The sequence below is a fragment of the Capricornis sumatraensis genome, chromosome 1 (assembly GCF_032405125.1).
Source record: "Capricornis sumatraensis isolate serow.1 chromosome 1, serow.2, whole genome shotgun sequence".
NCBI classification, from domain to species: Eukaryota; Metazoa; Chordata; class Mammalia; order Artiodactyla; family Bovidae; genus Capricornis; species Capricornis sumatraensis.
This window is the reverse complement of record NC_091069.1, coordinates 178,775,829-178,798,564: the sequence shown is the minus strand read 5'-3', so window position 1 is coordinate 178,798,564 and position 22,736 is coordinate 178,775,829. Positions and strand designations below refer to the sequence as shown.

The 22,736-nt window shown below is 47.1% G+C and overlaps 1 protein-coding gene and 1 pseudogene across 1 annotated transcript in view; one reads left to right on the top strand and one right to left on the bottom strand.

Moving 5' to 3' along the window:
• Nucleotides 1-22,736, bottom strand: part of XXYLT1 (xyloside xylosyltransferase 1) — a 180,704-nt gene that overhangs the window by 82,841 nt on the left and 75,127 nt on the right. The window lies entirely within an intron of this gene.
• Nucleotides 9,488-9,645, top strand: LOC138086637 (small ribosomal subunit protein uS14-like; annotated as a pseudogene).

Below are 22,736 nucleotides of genomic sequence, written 5' to 3'. Positions count from 1 at the left end.
GACCCTGCAGAGTGACAGCCTGGCCAAATGGGAACTACGTGGAGGTCTCCCGCATAAAAGCAGTTCACTATAAAGAAATTCCTGATAGAGGCCCATTCAGTCTGTCAATCAGTCATTCTTCCTTGAAAGCCTACCGTGTGCTGTGTGTACTCTCTGGTTTTTCAAGATCATCTAAATCCCACTTAATCTGCCTGAAGCAGCCGGAAATGCTTCCTTCCCTGGCCTGTCCGGACAGGCCCCGGGCAGAGCTCAAGGACATGAGGTGTCTCTTGAGGAGACCCAGTTCCTGCACTTGGCCAGAGTCCTGGCCTTGTCTTAATACACCCCTCAATAAATCTGAGCACCTTCCCAGTCCAGGGAATGACTGGGAGTGAACTTGGAAAGATCACACACAGCCATAAGATACGTGGATTTGAGATGCTTTAATATATTTTGTAACTCCTCCTTGGTAAAGCACCTTTCAGGAAGGGTTTGCTTAAAATTGGGAACACGTCTTTAAAGAGAGCCCTCACCACATGAGGTTACCTGATTAGGAAGGAAAGAGACAGCAGTGCCAGCATGAAGTGACCCCTTCACACCAATGTGAAAGGCTGACCTGGTTGTCACCTTTCAGATCGAGGCAGGAGGACACGCCCTTCTATTCAAGCAGACCGGCCGCTCCCTGAGCACAGCCCGCTCTACCGTGTAGGCATCTGTCCAGGCAGTTGTCCTTTTATGCAATTGTGAAGTAAGATGCCAAGTTGTAAATGTCGCTGCTGAAAAGAGGAAGATGCTTACCAGGAACGCTGGAATTCATTAGGATGAGATTTGATTTTTTTAAAGGGCCCGGTTTCTCTGGTATTTGATATAGTCAACTCTCTATGGGAATTACATCCAGAAGGTTTTACACATAATGTTGAAAGTTGTGTTGAGGATGAAACTAGGGTGATACGTGGAAGTGGCAACCAGTGATGGCCCAGAGAAGATGCTGGTTGGAGGATAGCTGCAATGACAGCAGCAGGACCACTGAAATTTAAGGTACAAATGAATGAGATAATTGGCCCCAAAACAAAGAGAAGATGCAGTCTATAAAGCATGGGGGAGGATGCCTGAGCAAAAGGAAGACTGTTGCTTAGTCGCTAAGTCATGTCCGACTCTTTATGACCCCATGGACTATAGCCCATCAGGCTCCTCTGTGCATGGGATTTCCCAGGCAAGAATACTGGAGTGGATTGCCATTTCCTTTTTCAGGGGATCTTCCTGACCCAGGGATAGAACCCATGTCTCCTGCATTGACAGGCGGATTTTTTACCACTGAGTTATCAGGGAAGCCCCAAAGAAGGACTGCTGCTTCTGCTGCTGCTGCTGCTAAGTCGCTTCAGTCGTGTCTGACTCTGTGCGAACCCATAAACAGCAACCCACCAGGTTCCACAGTCCCTGGGATTCTCCAGGCAAGAACACTGGAGTGGGTTGCCATTTCCTTCTCCAATGCATGAAAGTGAAAAGTGAGAGTGAAGTCGCTCAGTCATGTCCAACTCTTTGCGACCCCATGGACTACCAGGCTCCTTCATCCATGGGATTTTCCAGGCAAGAATACTGGGGCGCGTTGCCATTGCCTCCTCTGAAAGAAGGACTAGTCATCTACAAAACGCAAAAGAATGGCTAGCAGCTAAGGCTGGTTGAATGTCCACCAAGTTAAAATTCCATGAGAAGACAGCAAAAAGGCAGAGGACAGAATAATCTAGGATAACAGATTTGAAAAGAAAACCCAATAATAACTGAGGCCTGTGTACAGATGGAGAAACTGAGGACCAAAGAAGAAGGAGGACCTGTCACGGATCACACAGTCCAGCTAAGTGGTAAAGCTGATCTCAGAACTCAGGTCTTCTGACTCCCTAACTGACGCTCTCATGTTAACTAGCCCCCCTCCCCTGACTCCCAGCACAAGCCATGAAATTCTAGGGAGCAGAAGTCACTGTGTAATGGGCCAGAAGGTTTTATACAAGACTCACCAGGCACCCCACACAATTAGCTCGTGAAGGATTCACCTATTATCCCATGAAAATATAAACCTGAAGATAAATAAGTAGTAGCCAAAGAAAGAAAAGAGATTTCTATGATGCCCAGTTTGTAGTCAACTTGTGGAAATGGGAAAATGGCTCTCTGTATTCTCACATTAACATCAGGCAGGAATTTAAACAAATCTTTTTAGTTGCTAAGTCACATCTGACTCTTGAGACCCCATGGACTGTAGCTCACCAGGCTCCTCTGTCCATGGGATTTCTCAGGCAAGAATACTGGAGCGGGTTACCCTTTCCTACTCCAGGGGATCTTCCCCACCCAGGGATTGAACCTGGGTCTCCTGCATTACAGGCAGATTCTTTACCTTCCTTGCAAACAAGTCTTTACATTCCTCTAAAAACACACCTTGAGCTGTTAAATTCAAAAGGGGGCAGGAACCTGACTCAGTGCCTGGTGTGAGAGACACAGCAACCAGTAGTCCAACACTGTCTGTTCCATGCCTAGCATCCTCTGTTCCAATCAAACCTGTGCATGCCTGGGAATGTGTTTGCTGCAACATCCAATTAGTTGGGTGAAGGGCATTTCAACCAGCCCCTCAGACTTAGTATCTGTTTAAATCACAAAAACTGAAGTGTCAGTGTGTGCCTAGGTCATGTTCTCAGGTAGGAGGAGGCCTGGCTTGTGTGTTACGAAGGAGCCAGTGTGAGCACCTCGTGTTCTAGGAACACGCTTGTGGCTGGTCGTCCTCCTCAGATGAGTTCAGCTCCCTGAGGCTGGTGGCCCAGGCCTTTCCGTAAAGGATGGCTCAGCAGCTGGAGCTTTAAACACTAGTGTCCATGAAGATGACGGCCCCGGTGACCTGGCCTGGGCCACTCCAGGAAACGGAAGAACTGCTGCCTACAAGGAACAGAAGGTGGTACAGAGGTCACACAGGACTGACGAACATGTGATCACAAGACAGGATCCACTGAATATGTCAACTCGAGCTGGGCAAAGATGCTCAGAACCTGGGGGGCTTTCTGGTCTAAGACACTTCCTCTTGAGCCTCAAGTCCAGAGGATAAAGTAAACAGTGGGGTGCCATCTTCACAAGGGGACAGGTCTGCCCGCCTCACCCTCTCATGATCCAGTTACAGGCTAACAGAGTGGTACCACTCAGTTCTAACAAGCTGGAAAAGGAAAGACAAGATCCCAAGTGCTGGCTCAAAATGTGCTTTCAAGACCTTCAAATCCCCATTACTGCACCACCCTGACTCTGGCCGGCACTGAGGAGGTTCCGATTGTTGTTTTTGGGGTTCAGGAGGTCCACCCCTGCTTCTGTGTCGGAGGTTCTGAGCACCAGCCTGGCTGGACAGTAGGGTCAATTCCTAGGCACAAGTGCCTGCAGAAGGCAACGTCCATGGCCTTACAACCAGCTGGGAGGTTCCCAAGTCAACATTCCCCACTGGAAACTGGCTTGGGACAGATCAGCATCCGCCTCCAATTAAGCCGGCCACAAGGCATGTCATCTGACCATGGATGGAATTACAACCCAGGGTGAGTAATTAAGGATAGCCCCAAACAAACAAAAGGATTTAAAAAAAACCTCCTTTCCTCTCCCCTCCCTTCTCCTATCCCCAGAAACAATAGACACATCTTAACACATACAAAATAACAGAGGTCAGGAAATGCTGAAGCGATAAGATGTGCTTGGTTATGTAAGCACTGGCTCCCATCCTGGGCAGCAGACAGGCCTTCCCCCGGGCAGATGAACCACGCAAGTGCCTTCTCTCCTCTTCTGAAAGCTCTGAAAGAGCATCACGGCTTTCCCAGAGATAAAGATTTACAACACATCAGAGGGCTTTCACCTCAGAACATCAGCCCAAGCTTTCCACTAACTGGGAGGGGGCTCGGGCAGGAAGGGAAATTATGACAAGCCCGAGCTACGCAGGGCGTCATGAGCTGGGGACCTGGAAGCAGCTGGTCTGGAAGAGGGCCCTTTCTCACTGTCTGCTTGGCAAGATTGCAGCAATTTGCCACCTGCTTTATCACCCTCTGGAGCTTGTTAACTGCTGCTCAGCAGCACCTCTGACCTGCAGGGGTCAAAGGGGAGCTGAAAGGGGTGGACACTTCCTCCAAGGGTAAGAGGCTCCTGACCGGGGAGGGGAGGAGAGAGTCTGCACGTGTCATACCAGCCACACCAAACCAGCTTCTTTCACTAGAGGGTATCAGGCCATGCTTGATGGAGGGGCCTGCCGTCATGTTGCACAGACCCAGCTGTGTCCCTGAGGGGGCCTGAGAGTGGGACAGGCTGGGGTGGTTCTCACATCCAACAGGTGGTTCTCACATCCAACAGGGAACTTGGGCCCCCTCCCAGCAGGGTTTTTACCCACCCTGCAGAGCTCCTTTTCCATCCGTTTTGCCATGCAGGGCCCAGCTGCAGGACAGCTGGCTCACTATGGGCATAGCTGGCACAAAGGAACACAGTGGAACATGCCAAGGGGCCAAGGGCTCAGATTGCTGGGGCTCCTCCAGCCTGGTCAGCCAAATACTCCCTCCCTCCCTCGGGAGGCCTGTGCCAGGCCCATGCTGGGGCTTTACAACCACTGCCTCAGCTCACGAACCTCCACTCTGCTCTGCCTGGGGGTATCAGGACCTCCCATCTTCAAGTGAGGATGCTGAGGCTCAGAAAACTTTGGCAACTTGACTAGGGTGATCTAGGAAGGAAGCGTCAGAGTTGAAAGCAAGCACAGATTTGCCTCACACAGGTTTCTGAGAAAAGCCTTCCGACATCTCTGAAGCCCTTTTTCAAATTCTGTTATCTTTAAAAACAAGACATGCCACCATATCAAGAGTGAAAATACCAAACAGCTCCAGAGCATCTTGGCAGACACGAGGTTTCCCATGGGCCAAGAAGGGGTTTCCTGCTTCCCACAGCCACCTCCCTCAAACCACCCCCACCCCATCCTCAAGGACCTTGAAGATTCTTGGGGTTCCCCTTCACTGAGCAAGGGCCAGTGGAGAAGTTTCAGAAAAAAAGAGGTTTCATGCCACAAAATAAGTTGAAAGGAGGTTCTGAAGCCCCATGCTTGCCCTTCAGCCCCACGTTCCCCGGCCTTCGGTCCCTGGAAGCCAGGATGCTGCAGTGCTCAGGTCTGCTGACTCAGAAGTCCCTGGGGCTAAGCGATGCTTCCACATCAGGGGCCAGCCCCCTCCCCTGAGGGAAGAGGGGAAGAGAAAGGAAACAGAGCTCATAAGAGTGATTTATACGACCTGTTAGCAGCTCTGGTGAAAGGCTTTGGGGCCAAGAGGTTGAAATTAATAACCACAGTCAGTTTTATGTATTAACTATACAGCAAATTCTTTCTTCTAGCCCTATTCACCCCTCTCAAAATTAAGCATGGAGTGTTAGCTACAGCTCAGCCATAACATTTTTTACAACTATCAGCTCCTATTTTGTGGACAAAACAGAGCATTATGAAAAGACATGGTTTTTGCTTCAGCAACAGTGCAACATGAGTCTCCAGCCTGAGTACCTTCAGTGACTTGGTATAAATCATATCCTTAGGATAGGACAGAATTTATTTCCAACTCAGCTGAAAAACTTTAGGGACATATATAGAAGACAACACATAAAACATCCGGCCTCAATTTTCTTCTCACTTCTCTTGCCAATATGAAATTATAGCTCACGCACTTCTTTATGAAGTTCAATATGCAGGGGAAATTGAATTTTAGATTCAGAAAGCAGAATAGCAGACTATCCGCCCAACCCTCCCCGCTTCTTTCATTTCTATCGTATGGAGGTCCCTGGCCCCTGTTGGCTTCCCCATAGCTTATCGCACTCTGGTATCTGCTACAGACCTTGTTTCTTGTCTCCAAACCTGTAAGCTCTCCTTCCTGCTGGGGGCAGGACCACATTCTGACTTTGTTCACCAACTCTGTGACCATGCCTGGTCTCTGCTCTTTGTGAGTAGGCTTTTTCTCACAGACCCTTGGAGATGGCAGTGGTAGAAAGCAGTCCTCTTTGGACAGCTGCTCCGAGCTGGCCTACCACTGAGATCTGTATCTGCCAGTCCAGGTCAGTCATTGTGCAGGACTCCTGTCCATCGCCTGCCTCACACTTCCCCCCTGCCTGGCTCCTTGCCCCAGTATATCTCCCCTAAACCTGGAATGGTCACTAGTGAGGTGAGCCAAGTCAGACATGGCCAGACCCCAGAGAGCTAATGCACACCCCAAAACTGTCTCTATCCATTCTGACACTCAGGGCACATTTTCTGCACGCAGCCTGGCTGTGTGCTAGAGCACAATGCTGACCTACGGGTCTCTGAGCAACACCTAAGCAAGCACAAGCAGTTTTGCTTTCAAGGTTCCAGCACCATGGCCACTTCTTTCTCACATGCTAGTAAAGTGATGCTCAAAATTCTCCAAGCCAGGCTTCAGCAATACGTGAACCGTGAACTTCCAGATGTTCAAGCTGGTTCTGGAAAAGGCAGAGGAACCGGAAATCAAATTGCCAACATCCTCTGGATCATCAAAAAAGCAAGAGAGTTCCAGAAAAACATCTATTTCTGCTTTATTGACTATGCCAAAGCCTTTGACTCTGTGGATCACAATAAACTGGAAAATTCTGAAAGAGATGTGAATACCAGACCACCTGATCTGCCTCTTGAGAAATTTGTATGCAGGTCACGAAGCAACAGTTAGAACTGGACATAGAACAACAGACTGGTTCCAAATAGGAAAAGGAGTACATCAAGGCTGTATATTGTCACCCTGCTAATTTAACTTATATGCAGAGTACATCATGAGAAACGCTAGGCTGGAAGAAGCACAAGCTGGAATCAAGATTGGCGGGAGAAATATCAATAACCTCAGATATGCACATGACACCACCCTTATGGCAGAAAGTGAAAAGGAACTAAAAAGCCTCTTGATGAAAGTGAAAGAGGAGAGTGAAAATGTTGGCTTAAAGCTCAACATTCAGAAAACGAAGATCATGGCATCCGGTCCCATCACTTCATGGGAAATAGATGGGGAAACAGTGGAAACAGTGTCAGACTTTATTTTGGGGGGCTCCAAAATCACTGCAGATGGTGATTGCAGCCATGAAATTAAAAGACGCTTACTCCTTGGAAGAAAAGTTATGACCAACCTAGACAGCATAGTCAAAAGCAGAGACATTACTTTGCCAACAAAGGTCCATCTAGTCAAGGCTATGGTTTTTCCTGTGGTCATGTATGGATGTGAAGAGTTGGACTGTGAAGAAAGCTGAGCACCAAAGAATTGATGCTTTTGAACTATGGCATTGGAGAAGACTCTTGAGAGTCCCTTGGATTGCAAGGAGATCCAACCAGTCCATTCTGAAGGAGATCAGCCCTGGGATTTCTTTGGAAGGACTGATGCTAAAGCTGAAACTCCAGTACTTTGGCCATCTCATGTGAAGAGTTGACCCATTGGAAAAGACTCTGATGCTGGGAGGGATTGGGGGCAGGAGGAGAAGGGGATGACAGAGGATGAGATGGCTGGATGGCATCACTGACTCGGTGGACGTGAGCCTGAGTGAACTCTGGGAGATGGTGATGGACACGGAGGCCTGGCGTGCTGCAATTCATGGGGTCACAAAGAGTCGGACACGACTGAGCAACTGAACTGAATGAGAAGGCTTCTGTATTTTGGCAGCTGTTCTTCCTGGTGTGAACAATAGATTCATCAGTCTTTTCTGGGGCTGAACTGTCTGAGTCCCTTTCACCCAGCAGACTCATCCTTCTCAAATGGGGTCATGTAGCCCACCATCACCCTCGGACTCAAGGCCACGGGTCTCCTTTAGCCTCCTCCTCTAGCTGATACAGCAGGAGGACCTGAAGGAAGTGATGGGCACCACCGAAATGCTTACACCAGGAGGTAAGTGGATCAGGAAGAGAAGAGCCAACTTCTCGGGCACACGCCTGACTTCTCCCTGAGACCATGCAGGAGTCAAGGAAAGAGAGGCCCCACACAACATCCCTTGTGCCCAGAAATTTACATCATGGCAACCTGCAAGGGAAAGAAAATCAGTTTCTCCACTTTATGAATCCAGAAATACTTCTCTGAGGCAGGTGAAGATCTACCCACCTTCTTACCTTTTGAAACACGAGGGAAAAAAAAACAAACTGATTTTCTTTCTAAAAGATTAAAAGGTTTTACTCTTTTCAGGAGGAACACCTGTGATGGTTTGTAAACTGGCTTGCCAATGATCAAATGGCTCTCCAAGTTCCCCACCCCCTGAGCCAGAAGTTCTGAAAATATGTCACATAATTTTGTTTCTTTATGACACATTAGAAAAAAATAGAAACCATAAACAAGATGAATAGACAACATACAGACTGGGGGAAAATATTTGCAAATCATGCAACCAACAAGGGTTTAATTTCCAAAATATACAAACAGCTCATACAACTCAATAACAAAAAACCACACAACCCAATCAAAAAATGGGCAGAAGACCTAAACAGACATTTCTCCAAAAAAGACATATAGATGGCCAAAAAGCACTGGAAAAGATGCTCAACATTGTTAATTATTAGAGAAATGCAAATCAAAACCCTGATGAGGTCCTACCTCAAACCAGTCAGAATGGCCGGCATCAAAAAGTCTATAAATATGGAGAAGGAAATGGCAACCCACTCCAGTGTTCTTGCCTGGAGAATCCCAGGGACGGCGGAGCCTGGTTGGCTGCCGTCTCTGGGGTCGCACAGAGTCGGACACGACTGAAGTGACTTAGCAGCAGCAGCAGCAACCTGTTTGCATTTGGCATAAATGTTAAAACTAAAACTTCTAGAAGAAACTATTGGAGTATAGTACTGTAACCTTTGGTTGGGAAACAGTTTATTAAAAACAGAGAAGACACAAAGTACAAACCATAAAAAAAAAAAGTCTACAAATAACAAATGCTGGAGAGGATGTGGGGACAAGCAAAACAAAAATTTACATTCCTATACTGTTGGTGGGAATGTAAATTGGTCCAGCTGTTATGGAGAACAGTATGGAGGTTCCTTTAAAAACTGAGATAGAGTTGCCATAAGATCCAGCAGTCATAGTCCTGAGTACACACCTGATTCGGTTCAGTTCAGCTGCTCAGTCATGTCTGACTCTTTGGGACTCCATGGAATGCAGCACCCCAGGCTTCCCAGTCCATCACCAACTCCCAGAGCTTGCTCAACTCATGTCCATCAAGTCGGTGATGCCATTCAACCATCTGATCCTCTGTCGTCCCCTTCTCCTCTTGCCTTCAATTTTTCCCAGCATCAGGGTCTTTTCCAATGAGTCAATTCTTCACATCAGGTGGCCAAAATATGGGAGCTTCAGCTTCAGCATCAGTCCTTTCAATGAATATTCAGGACTGATCTCCTTTAGGAGGGACTGGTTGGATCTCCTTGCAGTCCAAGGGACTCTCAAGAGTCTTCTCCAATGCCACATTTCAAAAGCATCAGTTCTGTCTTTTACCTCGTTGCAGCCAAGAAAGCAACATGGGTCACCAGCAGCTCCACTGGAGCCATCAAGAAAATTCGGCCAGGATTCTTGCTCTTGCCAGGTCTGCTCAAACTGGCACGGTCTGATCCGGAAATAGTGCCACTAGTGTTTCCGCCAGTATGTGAAGCACATTGGCTTCATTAAGTTGGACTAAACAAACTTCCTTAGATGGCTCATCCAGCACATCAACCTTCAGTTCAGTTCAGTCACTCAGTCGTGTCCGACTTTTTGTGACCCCATGAATCACAGCACGCCAGGCCTCCCTGTCCATCACCAACTCCTGGAGTTCACTCAAACTCACGTCCACTGAGTCAGTGATGCCATCCAGCCATCTCATCCTCTGTCATCCCCTTCTCCTCCTGCCCCTAATCCCTCCAGCATCAGAGTCTTTTCCAATGAGTCAACTCTTCGCATGAGGTGGCCAAAGTACTGGAGCTTCAGCTTTAGCATCATTCCTTCCAAAGAAATCCCAGGGCTGATCTCCTTCAGAATGGACTGGTTGGATCTCCTTGCAGTCCAAGGGACTCTCAAGAGTCTTCTCCAACATCACAGTTCAAAAGCATCAATTCTTTGGTGCTCAGCTTTCTTCACAGTCCAACTCTTCACATCCATACATGACCATTGGAAAAACTATAGCCTTGACTAGACGGACCTCTGTTGGCAAAGTCACGTCTCTGCTTTTCAATATGCTATCTAGGTTGGTCGTAACTTTTCTTCCAAGGAGTAAGCGTCTTTTAATTTCATGGCTGCAATCACCATCTGCAGTGATTTTGGAGCCCAAAAAAATAAAGTGTGACACTGTTTCCACATCTATTTCCCATGAAGTGATCGGAACCAGATGCCATGATCTTCATTTTCTGAATGTTGAGTTTTAAGCCAACTTTTTCACTTTCCTCTTTCACTTTCATCAAGAGGCTTTTTAGTTCCTCTTCATCAACCTTAGGTGGAAATAATACTAGCTCTTTGTATATAAAATAAAAGTTTTAAAAACTTAAAAAAAAAAAGCCTCAGTTTTTCGGTGCTCAGCTTTCCTTATAGTCCAACTCTTACATCCATACATGACTACTGGAAAAATCATACCTTTCACTAGACCTTTGTTGCCAAAGTAATGTCTCTGCTTTATAATACACTGTCTAGGTTTGTCATAGCTTTTCTTCCAAGAAGCAAGCTTCTTTTAATTTCATGGCTGCAGTCACCATCTGCAGTGATTTTGGAGTCCAAGAAAATAAAGTCTGTCACTGTTTCCATTGTTTCCCAATCTATTTGCCATGAAGTTATGGGGCTGGATGCCATGATTGTAATTTTCTGAATGTTGAGTTTTAAACCAGCTTTTTCACTCTCCTCTTTCACTTTCTTCAAGAGGTTCTTTAGTTCCTCTTCTCTTTCTGCCATAAGGGTGGTGTCATGTGCATATCTGAGGTTATTGATATTTCTCCCGGAAATCTTGATTCCAGCTTGTGCCTCCTCCAGTCTGGCATTTTGCATGATGTACTCTGCATATAAGTTAAATAAGTGAGATGACAATATACAACCTTGATGTACTCCTTTCCCAATTTAGAAACAGTCCACTGTTCCATGTCCGGTTCTAACAGTTGATTCTTGACCTGCACACAGGTTTCACAGGAGGCAGGGAAGGCCATCTGGTATTCCCATCTCTAAGAATTTTCCATAGTTTGCTGTGATCCACCCAGTCAAAGGCTTTAACATAGTCAATGAAGCAGATGTTTTTCTGGAATTCTCTTACTTTTTTAATGCTCCAACAGATGTTGGCAATTTGATCTCTGGTTCCTCTGTCTTCTCTAAAACCAGCTTCAACATCTGGAAGTTCTCAGTTCACGTATTACTGAAGCCTAGCTTGGTGAATTTTGAGCATTACTTTACTAGCATGTGAGATGAGTGCAATCATATTGTAGTTTGAATATTCTTTGGCATTGGCTTTCTTTGGGATTGGAATGAAAACTGACCTTTTCCAGTCCTGTGGCCACTGCTGAGTTTTCCAAATTTGCTGACAGTGAGTGCAGGACTTTCACAGCATCGTCTTTTATGATTTGAAATAGCTCATCTGGAATTGCATCACCTCCACTAGCTTTGTTCATAGTGATACTTCCTAAGGCCCACTTGACTTCACACTCCAGGATGTCTGGCTCTAGGTGAGTGAGCAGACCATCGTGGTTATCTGGGTCATTAAGATCTTTTTTGTATAGTTCTTCTGTGTATTCTTGCCACCTTTTCTTAATATCTTTTGCTTCTGTTAGGTCCATCCATTTCTGTCCTTTATTGTGCCCATCTTTGCATGAAACACTCCCTTGGTATCCCTAATGTTCTTGAGATCTCTAGTCTTTCCCAGTCTATTATTTTCCTCTATTTCTTTTCATTAATCACTTCAGAAGGCTTTCTTATCTCTCCTTGCGATTCTTTGGAACTCTGCATTGAGATGGGTGTATCTTTTCTTTTCTCTTTTGCCTTCAGTTTCTCTTCTTTTCTCAGCTATTTGTTGAGGCCTCCTCAGACAACCACTCTCTTTCTCTATAAAATGAGCATAATAACCTCAAGGGTTGGCTTTTGGGATTAAATGACGTAATCTATGTAAAACACTTAGACCAGTACTCTAAGCACTATGATCAGTACAGTAAGCACCAGAAGAGTTGCCTGTTATCAGTTACTAACAGCCTGACAGGTAGCTAGCCCTCAATCAGCAGGGTTAATGGCAGTAATGGCGACCTCCTTCAAAGGGCTTCTGCCAGGGCTGCTGTGTTCAGTGCCCCTAATCCCACGGCAGGCCACTATCAACCCATGCCCCCGCCGGAGACTCCTGGACACGCATAGGCAAGTCTGGTTCAGTCTCTGGTGGGGTCATTGCTCCTTTCTCCCGGGTCCTGGCATGCACGAGGTTTTGTTTGTACCCTCCAAACGGGCACACAAGATGGCAGAGTAGAAGGACGTGCACTCATTTTCTCCTGTGAGAACTCCAAATTTACAACTAACCGCTGAACAACCACCAACAGGAGAAGATTGGATCCCACTAAAAAAAGATACTCCATGTCCAAGGGCAAAGGATAAGCCCCAACAAGACAGTAGGAGGGGTGAGATGACGTTTAGAATCAATCACCATACCCACCAGAGACGCTTGGAGGGCTCAAATAAAACTTAGTGTGCACCAGGACTCAGGGACCCCACAGAAAATGAGACAGACCTGCCTTTGAGTGTTTGTCTCCTGCGGAGGTGCAGGTCAGCAGTGGCCTGCCGCAAGGACAGGGGCTCTGGGTGCAGCAGACCTGGGAGGTGTGACGTGTGTCCCAGACAGACCACAAACTGGAGAAAAAGTATACCAAAGAAGTTTTCACTGTTGTGGAAGTTCTAGCGCCCACAACATATTTCCCAACCTGGGTTACCAAAGGGAAAGGAAGGGAGGGAGAGAGGGACAAATTAGATATTTGAGATTAACAGGTATGTATTTAATATTCCATTGTAATAGAAAAGAATATGAAAAAGAAAAATTTATATGCATACATATATACATAAATATATAAAACTGAATCATTTTGCTATTTATCAGAAACATAACATTGTAAATCAACCATACTTCAATTTAAAAAAAGATAAACTATCTACCATCATCTATAAAATAGTGAGGTTCTCATATGCCTGGGAACTAGGAACTGGACTAGGTCATTTTCACATATATTTACCTAATTTACTCCTTACAGGTAGGGTTTATGGTCCCCATTTTGTAGCTTTCTCCCATACAAGATACAGTCTATGCTTCAATGCTTTCACCCCTGTTTGGTACCAAGGTTAAGAGGAGCCCCTCCTATTATGAATCTAAGAATTACCCAAAATGTAGAGAAGTCAAAAGACTGGTTCCCAAGCTGGGAGTCCAGTCTCCAATCTTCATTTGAAATCCTTTTTGTAACTTGTTCCCATCACAGATCCAACAACTGAAAATATCTACCAAACTGTACTTAAGCACTGATTCATTTCTTTCATTTTAATTGAATTTAATCAATTTAGTTTTTGGTTTTCAATAAAATTACTTGTTTTAATTTTAAATGAAAGACATAAAATATAATGCCAAATTGACATCATTGCAGATGAAAGCAAAAAAAAAGATTCACTAGGTACTTCCTATAAAGCAAGGACATTCTCATCATAAAAGTACAACCATTAAACCCAGGAAATTAAAACATCACTGCCTTTTAATCTACAGTCCCATTCAAAACTTGTCAATTGTCCAAAACCAAAAACAAAATTTCTGGCCCAGAATGGCATTTGGTTGTCACATCTCCTCAATATGAAACAGTTTCTCAGTCTTTCCTTGGCCTCCAGGACCTATGACAATTTGAGGAGCACAGGCCAATTATTTAGTAAAATCTCCCTAAATTTGGGTTAACTGATGTTTCCTTCTGATTAGATTCAGGTTATTCATCTTTGTTAGGAATAGCACAGAAGTGATACTGGTTTCTTCTCACTCCATCATACCAGGAGGCACAATTTGTCACATTGCTGGTGATGTTCATTTTGATCCCCTGTTTTTTAAAATGCAGTATGCTCTGCCTTATTTAATGAAATGTGGACTGAGTAACTCTGGGTGAGTGTGAGTAGACAGTATCCTGAGTTAGAGCCCTGGAGCACTGGCCTGACTCTGCCACTGTGTCCAGCCTCGGACAAGCCACTTGCCCTCTGGATGTCAGTTTTCCCAGACTGTAAAGACAAGAACATTGCAGCAGCTACTCTTTCAAACCCTCCCAGCCCTGCCTGCTTGCAATTCTGTACAGAAGTGGCCTTTTCCCCTCACTCATAGCCCGGCTGCTTGTCCTCAGAATAGCACAGATTACACTGGGCGTGGAAGACCCTCCTCACTGTGTTGACCTCAGCCATGCCTCAGTTCAGTTCAGTTGCTCAGTTGTGTCCTACTCTTTGCAACCCCATGAATCGCAGCATGCCAGGCCTCCCTGTCCATCACCAACTCCCGGAGTTCACTCAGACTCGCGTCCATCAAGTCAGTGATGCCATCCAGCCATCTCATCCTCTGTCGTCCCCTTCTTCTCCTGCCCCCAATCCCTCCCAGCATCAGAGTCTTTTCCAGTGAGTCAACTCTTCGCATGAGGTGGCCAAAGTACTGGAGTTTCAGCTTTAGCATCATTCCTTCCAAAGAAATCCCAGGGCTGATCTTCTTCAGAATGGATTGGCAAGTCATAAAGTCCCTTCTGTGCACCCAATACTATGTTAAGTGTGGAGAGGTTCAGAAACGAATGACATTATTCACAGCTGCAAAAAATGTAACTATAGAAGCATTTTAATTATATATTCGCTGCTGCTGCCACTGCTGTTTCCAATGTTCCCTTATCACCGTTCTCCATGACTATTCAATTCAACCATATAGAAACTAACACTTCCTTAGTACTTACTAAGTGTCAGACATTGGAATACTTTTATCTCCCGATTTCCATTTAACAACTGGAAACAACTAAGGTCAAAAGTTGGCCTTAGGGAGTGACAGAGCAGGACATCAGGCCTTCCAGGCCCTAGAACCTGAGTCCTTTGGCCACATCATGCTCCCTTTAACCCTGGTTACTTTGAAACCAGCTATGGAGGTCCAACCAGTCCATTTCAAAGATCAGCCCTGGGTGTTCTTTGGAAGGAATGATGCTAAAGCTGAAGCTCCAGTACTTTGGCCACCTCATGCAAACAGTCAACTCATTGGAAAAGACTCTGATGCTGGGAGGGATTGGGGGCAGGAGGAGAAGGGGAAGACAGAGGATGAGATGGCTGGATGGCATCACCAACTCGATGGACGTGAGTCTGAGTGAACTCCAGGAGATGGTGATGGATAGGGAGGCCTGGCGTGCTGCGATTCATGGGGTCACAAAGAGTCGGACACGACTGAGCGACTGAACTGAACTGATGCTAGTTATCTATAGCTACATGACCAACCACCCCAAAACTTAGTGGTTGAAAACAGAGTGTGATCCTCCCCCATGGTTCTGTTGGTCATCTAGGCTCAGCTGGGCTGTGCTCACCTGGAGTCTCCTGTGTGGACACCAGGAAACTGCATCTAAGGCTGCAGTCTTCCGAAGGCTCAGCTGGGCTGGATGGCCACATCACACACATTGCTAGCAGTCAACGCTGGCTGTCAGCAAAGAGCTCAGCAGGAGCTGTCAACCAGACCACTTTCATGTGGGCTCCCTCTGGGGTTCTGGCTTCTCCCAGCAGGGCAGCTGGATTCCAAAAGGGAGCTTGCCAAGAGACCAAGGCTGAAACTGCACAGAGCTCCTAGTGACCGAGCCCCAGAAGTCAGGCTGCATCACTTCCACTGTGTCCTGTCCACCAGAAACAAGCCGCTGAGCCTGCCTACATTCCAGCAGAGGGGACTGCTCACAGGTGTGAAGGCTGGGAGGAGTGGCTCCTTAGGAGGTCATCTTTGGGGACAAGCAATCACATTCCCTCACCCCATAGTAAACTACAAATTATTTTAAATTTTCTTTATGATACTCTAAATATCCTCCCATATATATATTTGTAATGACAAAATAAATATGTTAAAACATAATATAATAATAAATACATAATCAGCATGCCAAATACATGTTTATATTATACATTTATATGTGTGTGTGCATACACACATATGCAACTAGAAGAAAATGTTATTTTTGAAATACTTCTCCATCTTTTCAAAATGGACATGTATTGCTTTTAAGTTAAAAATGTTTCTTAAGGGACTAATTAACTACCTCACAGAAAATAGCCATTTTCTGGCAAAGTCGATCAGATTTAAGACATTTTGCCATGACCTCAAGCTTCCCAGGTGCTAGTGATAAAGAACCTGCCTGCCAATCCAGGTAAGAGACACTAGTCCAATCCCTGGGTCAGGAAGATCTCCTGGAGGTGGGCATGGCAACTCACTCTAGTGTTCTTGCCTGGAGACTCCCATGGACATAGGAGCGTGGTGGGCTACAATCCATAGGATTGCAAAAGACCTGGACACGACTGAAGCAACTCAGCACACATACCAGGCTCTTTAAGAGTCTTCTTGAAGTAGCCAGAGTTACTCATTTTTATACTCTTTTTCCTAAGACAAGTCCTTCTAGAAACTTCTACCTTTCTCCTACTTCACCATAAGGTGGTTTTCTAGATTTCCAAATACGTGTTTTTGAAAAAGAAAAGGCAGACAATAAGCTAGGAGTTACTCTCATCTGGTTTCTTTTTCCTATTACTTGTTAGTTGCCAGGTCATATTCGACTCTTCTGCGACCCTATGGATTGTAGCCCACCAGGCTGCTCTGTCCATGGGATTTCCCAGGCAAGAATACTGGAATAGGTTGCCATTTCCTTCTCCAGGGGATCTTCTTGACCCAGGGATCAAACCCTCGTCTCCTGCACTGGCAGGTGGATTCTTTATGGCTGAGCCACCTGGGAAGCCATTCCTGTTATTTATTTAATTGCATTTATACTATATTTTCCCCATCTCCTCTTGCTGAGGACATCTTGGAAGTTCCAGGCAAGTGATAGGTTTTCTGGGAATCTGAGCAGCTTATAAAAACCCTCAGGTTTATTGGGATGAGCCTCTCAGAGGCCAAATTGCCCCACTCCAGTACTCTTGCCTGGAAAATCCCACAGATGGAGGAGCCTGGTAGTCTGCAGTCCATGGGGTCGTGAAGAGTCGGACCTGACTGAGCGACTTCACTTTCACTTTTCACTTTCATGCATTGGAGAAGGAAATGGCAACCCACTCCAGTGTTCTTGCCTGGAGAATCTCAGGGACGGGGGAGCCTGGTGGGCTGCCGTCTATGGGTCGCACAAAGTCGGACACGACTGAAGCGACTTAGCAGCAGCAGCAGCAGAGCTCCAGGCCTAGAGGAATCCCCAAAAGATTAGCTATAAGATACATGAGGATGGGAGAGCACAAACAGGAAAGCTCAGGCAAGGGAGATATAGCCCGAGGCAGAGCAATTCTCCCCACCCCGGTCAGGTGAGCAACTATGTAAACCTCCGGTGGACAGTGATGGCTGAAGGCAATAAGATGCTACAGCCCCAAACACAGAGACCATCTAAACCCAACACCAAAGGCAGCCAGGGGGCCTCCCTCTGAGTCATGTCCACCAAAGGACACTGGTGAGCCTGGACCAGACGCTTCTGGAATTGAGTATGGAGAGAGCAGGGAACACAGGCAGCAGATGAAGAAACAGGCACCGAGTTCTTGGGCTGCCCCGGCTTCCCAAAGGAAGGCCAGCGCCAACCACACGGGTGTCTGTGAGCAGAGTGCACACGCATCAGAGGCTCTGGGAGCCTGAGGAGGCTGATGTGTTGAGTCAGTTGGTGCTATTTTTACCCAGTCACTTTCCAACCATAAACCCACACTTCACATTTCATTGTTTGGGGTGGATTAAGAAATTCGACTTGGCCTTTCTTGTGGTTTAATTTCCTGAATGCCTGCATCAAGGAAAAAGTTCGACATTCCTATGGAAATATATGACATTTTAACCTTTTCTTGGCATGAGGGCGTCCAGTGATTGGAGGCTGGCCTGTTCTCTAAACCTGCACTGCTCTCATTAAGCAGGGAGGCCGTGGGCTGCCCCTTTTCTCCCCTACTCAGAGGTCAGTGTCTATGGTCTGGCTCCTGGAATGCTGGGTCAGGGCAAATGTACCTTATGAATATTCCAGTCCAGCATTAGGAGATGAAGTTCCCCCTAAACAATTCATCTAACAGTTACCTGTGACATTATTCAAGTCCCCAGTGATGAACATCCAAGTAAAGAGTCTGGTAACTGTCAGTGAAGGAAGACTTGAACAATCTTAAAACTATTTCCAAATGATTTTTCAGCTATAAAGCCAGGAGTGTCTGTGACTGGTCACAGAAACAGAGAACACATACCAAGAAAAAAAGAATGTTCCTTTTCTATGGAAGAGAGGGCGATTTTACTTCTTTTTAAAATACTTACACCTCCACTTACATCTGAAGTACAGCCATGATGCTTGGTAACTGAAACTCCTTGAATATAAACAAGGTCTCTACAACTTTAGGGTCTTCCCGACTGTCAAAAGCACTTTGAGCTCAGGCAGAGCTGTGAGGTTCTAATCAAGGACAGAGCTTTCTCTTTTTTTGAAAGAAAAATCTGGACCTGCACCAAATTTTCCTTCTGCATCTAATGAGGCTTCAGATGCTGTCATAAAAATGGAAACTCAATATTGCTAGAAGCAAACCACTCAGGAGGGAAGAGGCTCCCCTAAGAAGCTGATCTCTAGGCACTGCTTGGCATGAGCATAGCCGAGCACTCCCTCCAGGCCCAGGGCAGTGCCATACCAGCCCCACCGAGGGACTGCCCTCCAGCAGCTCCCACAGCCAGTGCCCCCTGCACACAGTCCTAGGACACCAGAAACCTCCCTGTTCACGACAAACAAATCAGCATTCTTTCGATGGGTCAACAAATAGTTATTATACCCCACTGTATGCCAGGCACTTCTCCCCACTGCAGACAACAGCAGGGAAATGGGAGGCCAGGGCTCCACTTCTGTGTCACTGTCAGTCTGCACAGGATGACTTTAGCCAGCAGGAGGGGGCTGTGGGGATGAAACTCAGTGTTGGGGCAACGTGACACTGTGGGGGGCCCTGAAACTGGGGGCGCAGAGAGGGCCATTGGAACAAGCAGCACGTGAGCTGAGACCTGCAAGATGGGGAAACGGAAATGCAATGATCTAGGGGAAGAGAAGGCAAAAGGAGTACGAGTGACAACTCAGGGAATACCTTTAGCACATGTGAGTAGAGAAAGGGGAGAGAAGTGTGGCAGTCGGAGCCAAAGGGCAAAGCAGGTACCAAACCTGCCAGGGGCTTCAAGCAGGGCATCGGAGCAGCTGGATTTAACAACATCCCCTGCAGAAGGCAATGGACACCATCATGAGAAATGCTGGGCTGGATGAAGCACAAACTGGAATCAAGATTGCCGGGAGAAATATCAATAACCTCAGATATGCAGATGACACCACCCTTATGGCAGAAAGAGAAGAGGAACTAAAAAGCCTCTGATGAAAGTGAAAGAGGAGAGCGAAAAAGTTGGCTTAAAGCACAACATTCAGAAAACTAAGATCATGGCATCCAGTCCCATCACTTCATGGCAAATAGATGGGGAAACAGTGGCTGACTTTATTTTGGGGGGCTCCAAAATCACTGCAGATGGTAATTGCAGCCATGAAATTAAAAGACGCTTACTCCTTGGAAGAAAAGTTATGACCAACCTAGACAGCAGATTAAAAAGCAGAGACATTACTTTGCCAACAAAGGTCTGTCTAGTCAAGGCTATGGTTTTTTCAGTGGTCATGTATGGATGTGAGAGTTGGACTATAAAGAAAGCTGAGCGCCGAAGAATTGATGCTTTTGAACTGTGGCATTGGAGAAGACTCTTGAGAGTCCCTTGGACTGCAAGGAGATCCAACCAGTCCATCCTGAAGGAAATCAGTCCTGGGTGTTCATTGGAAGGGCTGATGTTGAAGCTGAAACTCCAATACTTTGGCCACCTGATGCAAAGAGCTGACTCATTTGAAAAGACCCTGATGCTGGGAAAGATTGAGGGCAGGAGGAGAAGGGGACGACAGAGGATGAGACGATTAGATGGCATCAGCAACTCAACAGACATGAGTTTGGGTAGGCTCCGGGAGTTGGTGATGGACAAGGAGGCCTGGCGTGCTGCGGTTCATGGGGTCCCAAAGAGTTGGACACGACTGAGCAATTGAGCTGAACTAAACCTGCAGAAGGCAATGGCCACCCACTCCAGTATTCTTGCCTGGAGAATCCCATGGGCAGAGGAGCCTGGTGGGCCACAGTCCATGGGGTCACAAAGAGTCGAACATGACTGAGTGACTAAGCACCGCTCAGTAGACTTGGCTCCTCTCCATGGCTCTGTCGCCACCCGGCTGTCCTGGTACCTAATGGGACATGCCACTTGGGCTTTTCTGGGCTGTGCTCAACCGCCACCCATGAGAGACCCACTTCATCACCTAGCCTCTGTGAGGCTGGGGTCGAGACAGAGGACTCGCTGCCTATTCCTGGAGAAGACAAAGCCAAGAAGGCTTAGGGACACATGCTCTCTCTCCTTGTCATGGTGGACTGGGTCTGACCCTGGCCTGGTTCTCTGTGCTATCACAGCAATTCCTTTCCTCTCACCAACCGAGCTGAGAAAAGCTACACATTCAGGCAAACCAAGGCATAATGAGGGTGGGAAAATGACACCAAGAGTCCCCTCCACCTTCCATATGTTAATACCCTGGAGGGATCAGGTTAAATGATCACTAAGAGCAGAAATACCTGAAAAGTAGCCACAAAAGGACTATCTGCAGTCTAACAGCCAACTGGCAAGGAGTAGGGGGTGAGTGTCCATGTGTATTAATTCATTCAATTATTAACTGACTAAACATATAATACCTGGCACTCTGAATCAGATAAGCAAAACAAGGTCCCTACCCTCAAACTGCTGACAGACTAGTGGTGGAAATTAATGAACAACAATAAGGATCCCAGGAAGCCTGAGCCAAGTGTCCAGGAGGGAGAGGCAGTGCTGTGGGTGCAGTGAGGAGGCTGCTTTGCAGAGAGATGGTATTTGCAGGGGGGAGGGAGGCAGGTTGCCTTCGTCTGCACCAGCTGCCTAACAAATGCCAGGGAGGCCTAAACCATGGATGCTGACTTTCTCAGTTCCGGAGGCTGGAGGCCATGATCAAGGTGGCGGCAGATTCGGTTTCTGAAGAGAGCTCTCATCCCAGATTGCAGATGCCACCTTCTCTCTGTGAACTCACGGGGCCTTTCCACAGTGCTCTGCTGTGGCTCTCTCTTGATAAGACATCAATCCAATCAGGAGGCCAGGACCCCACCCTTATAACCTCATTTATGACTCCCAACAGCCCCATCTCCAAATACCATCACATTGGAGGCTAAGGAATTTGAGGGGATATAGTCCAGTCCACAACAGACTCTGCAAAGCAGATAGGAAGCAGAGTCTGTCTGTGTGGGAACAGGCATTAGAAAAGGAGAGACCAGCAATAGCAGAGGCAGGGACATGAAAGCCTAGAAGGCTTGCTGGGAGAGCAGAAAGTGAGACAGTCTGCCTGGAGTAAAGGATATACGAGGGGTGCAGGGGAAGATGGGGCTGGAAAGGCAGTCTGGGGACACTTTACGGAAGATTCCAGTGCCAGGTCTTGGCAGGAAACCAGAGAAGCTACTGATCACAAGACTGATAAGATCAGGCCTACAGAAGGCATGGCCCTCCCAAGCCAGACTGGGGAGGGAGACAGTTAGAAGGCAGAGGCAAGAGGCGGGACCAGAGAGGTCTCTGCTTTAATGTCACAGGTCAGAATGGTGTGCTGCTGTGGACACATGAGTTTCAGCTTCTCTGGGACTGTCTGGCTGGACTCACCCAGTTTGGTGGGGAACAAAGTTGAGGTCCCCTTACCTGGGGCTGTGAGCCCCAAACTCCCCACTGGGTACCAAGAAATCACATGAGTCTCCTGAGAAAAGGACTTCTCTGCTCTCAACTGCCCAGTGGGGACAATGCACACACTGTCAGCTAGGAGGTGGGCCACACACAGCCACCTGTGGCCACAAAGACCCGGGGCTCCAAAGAAAGCATTCCAAAGACATGGGCGCTCTCTGCAGCTAGGCCGAAGTCAACTGCCTCTCACCTGATCAAACCTCCCTAAGTCCATCCTGGCTGACTCCAGAGATGGGGAAACCTCAAGACCAGAAGGAGAGCTGCCCAAGCCACTCACCGCCCTGCTCTCCACTGGGCTCTCGGCTGGATAGAAGAGGGGGGGGCCACCAGAGGCCCCAGGGAGCTGGACACACCCTGCGAGCCTCAGGCCGCAGTCCTGACAGCACAGACCAGACCCTGCGGTTTCCCAAGAGGCCGGGAAGCTGTGGTAGTCGTGCATGCTCCGCCTCGCGGTGGTGGAGTCCACTTCCTCACCTGCAGAACCCCTCAGGCCCCCATGGGCTCTCACCCTACAAGCACCATCACAGCACACACGCCAGGGAGGCAGCTGACCTCAGGGGCTCCCGACGCCGAACAACACTGAGGTTTATGAGAGCCGGCAGAAGACCATCTCCCAAGGTGCCCTCAATATGCGCCTAAGACCTGGCATGAAACTGTATTTATTAGCTGGATTCTATATTCTCTATGATTAAAAGCATCATTTCAATGTTCTTTCACTTTCTGTCTGGTTTTCAAATATCCAGTGAGCTTCCCATTTCTCCCAATTACCT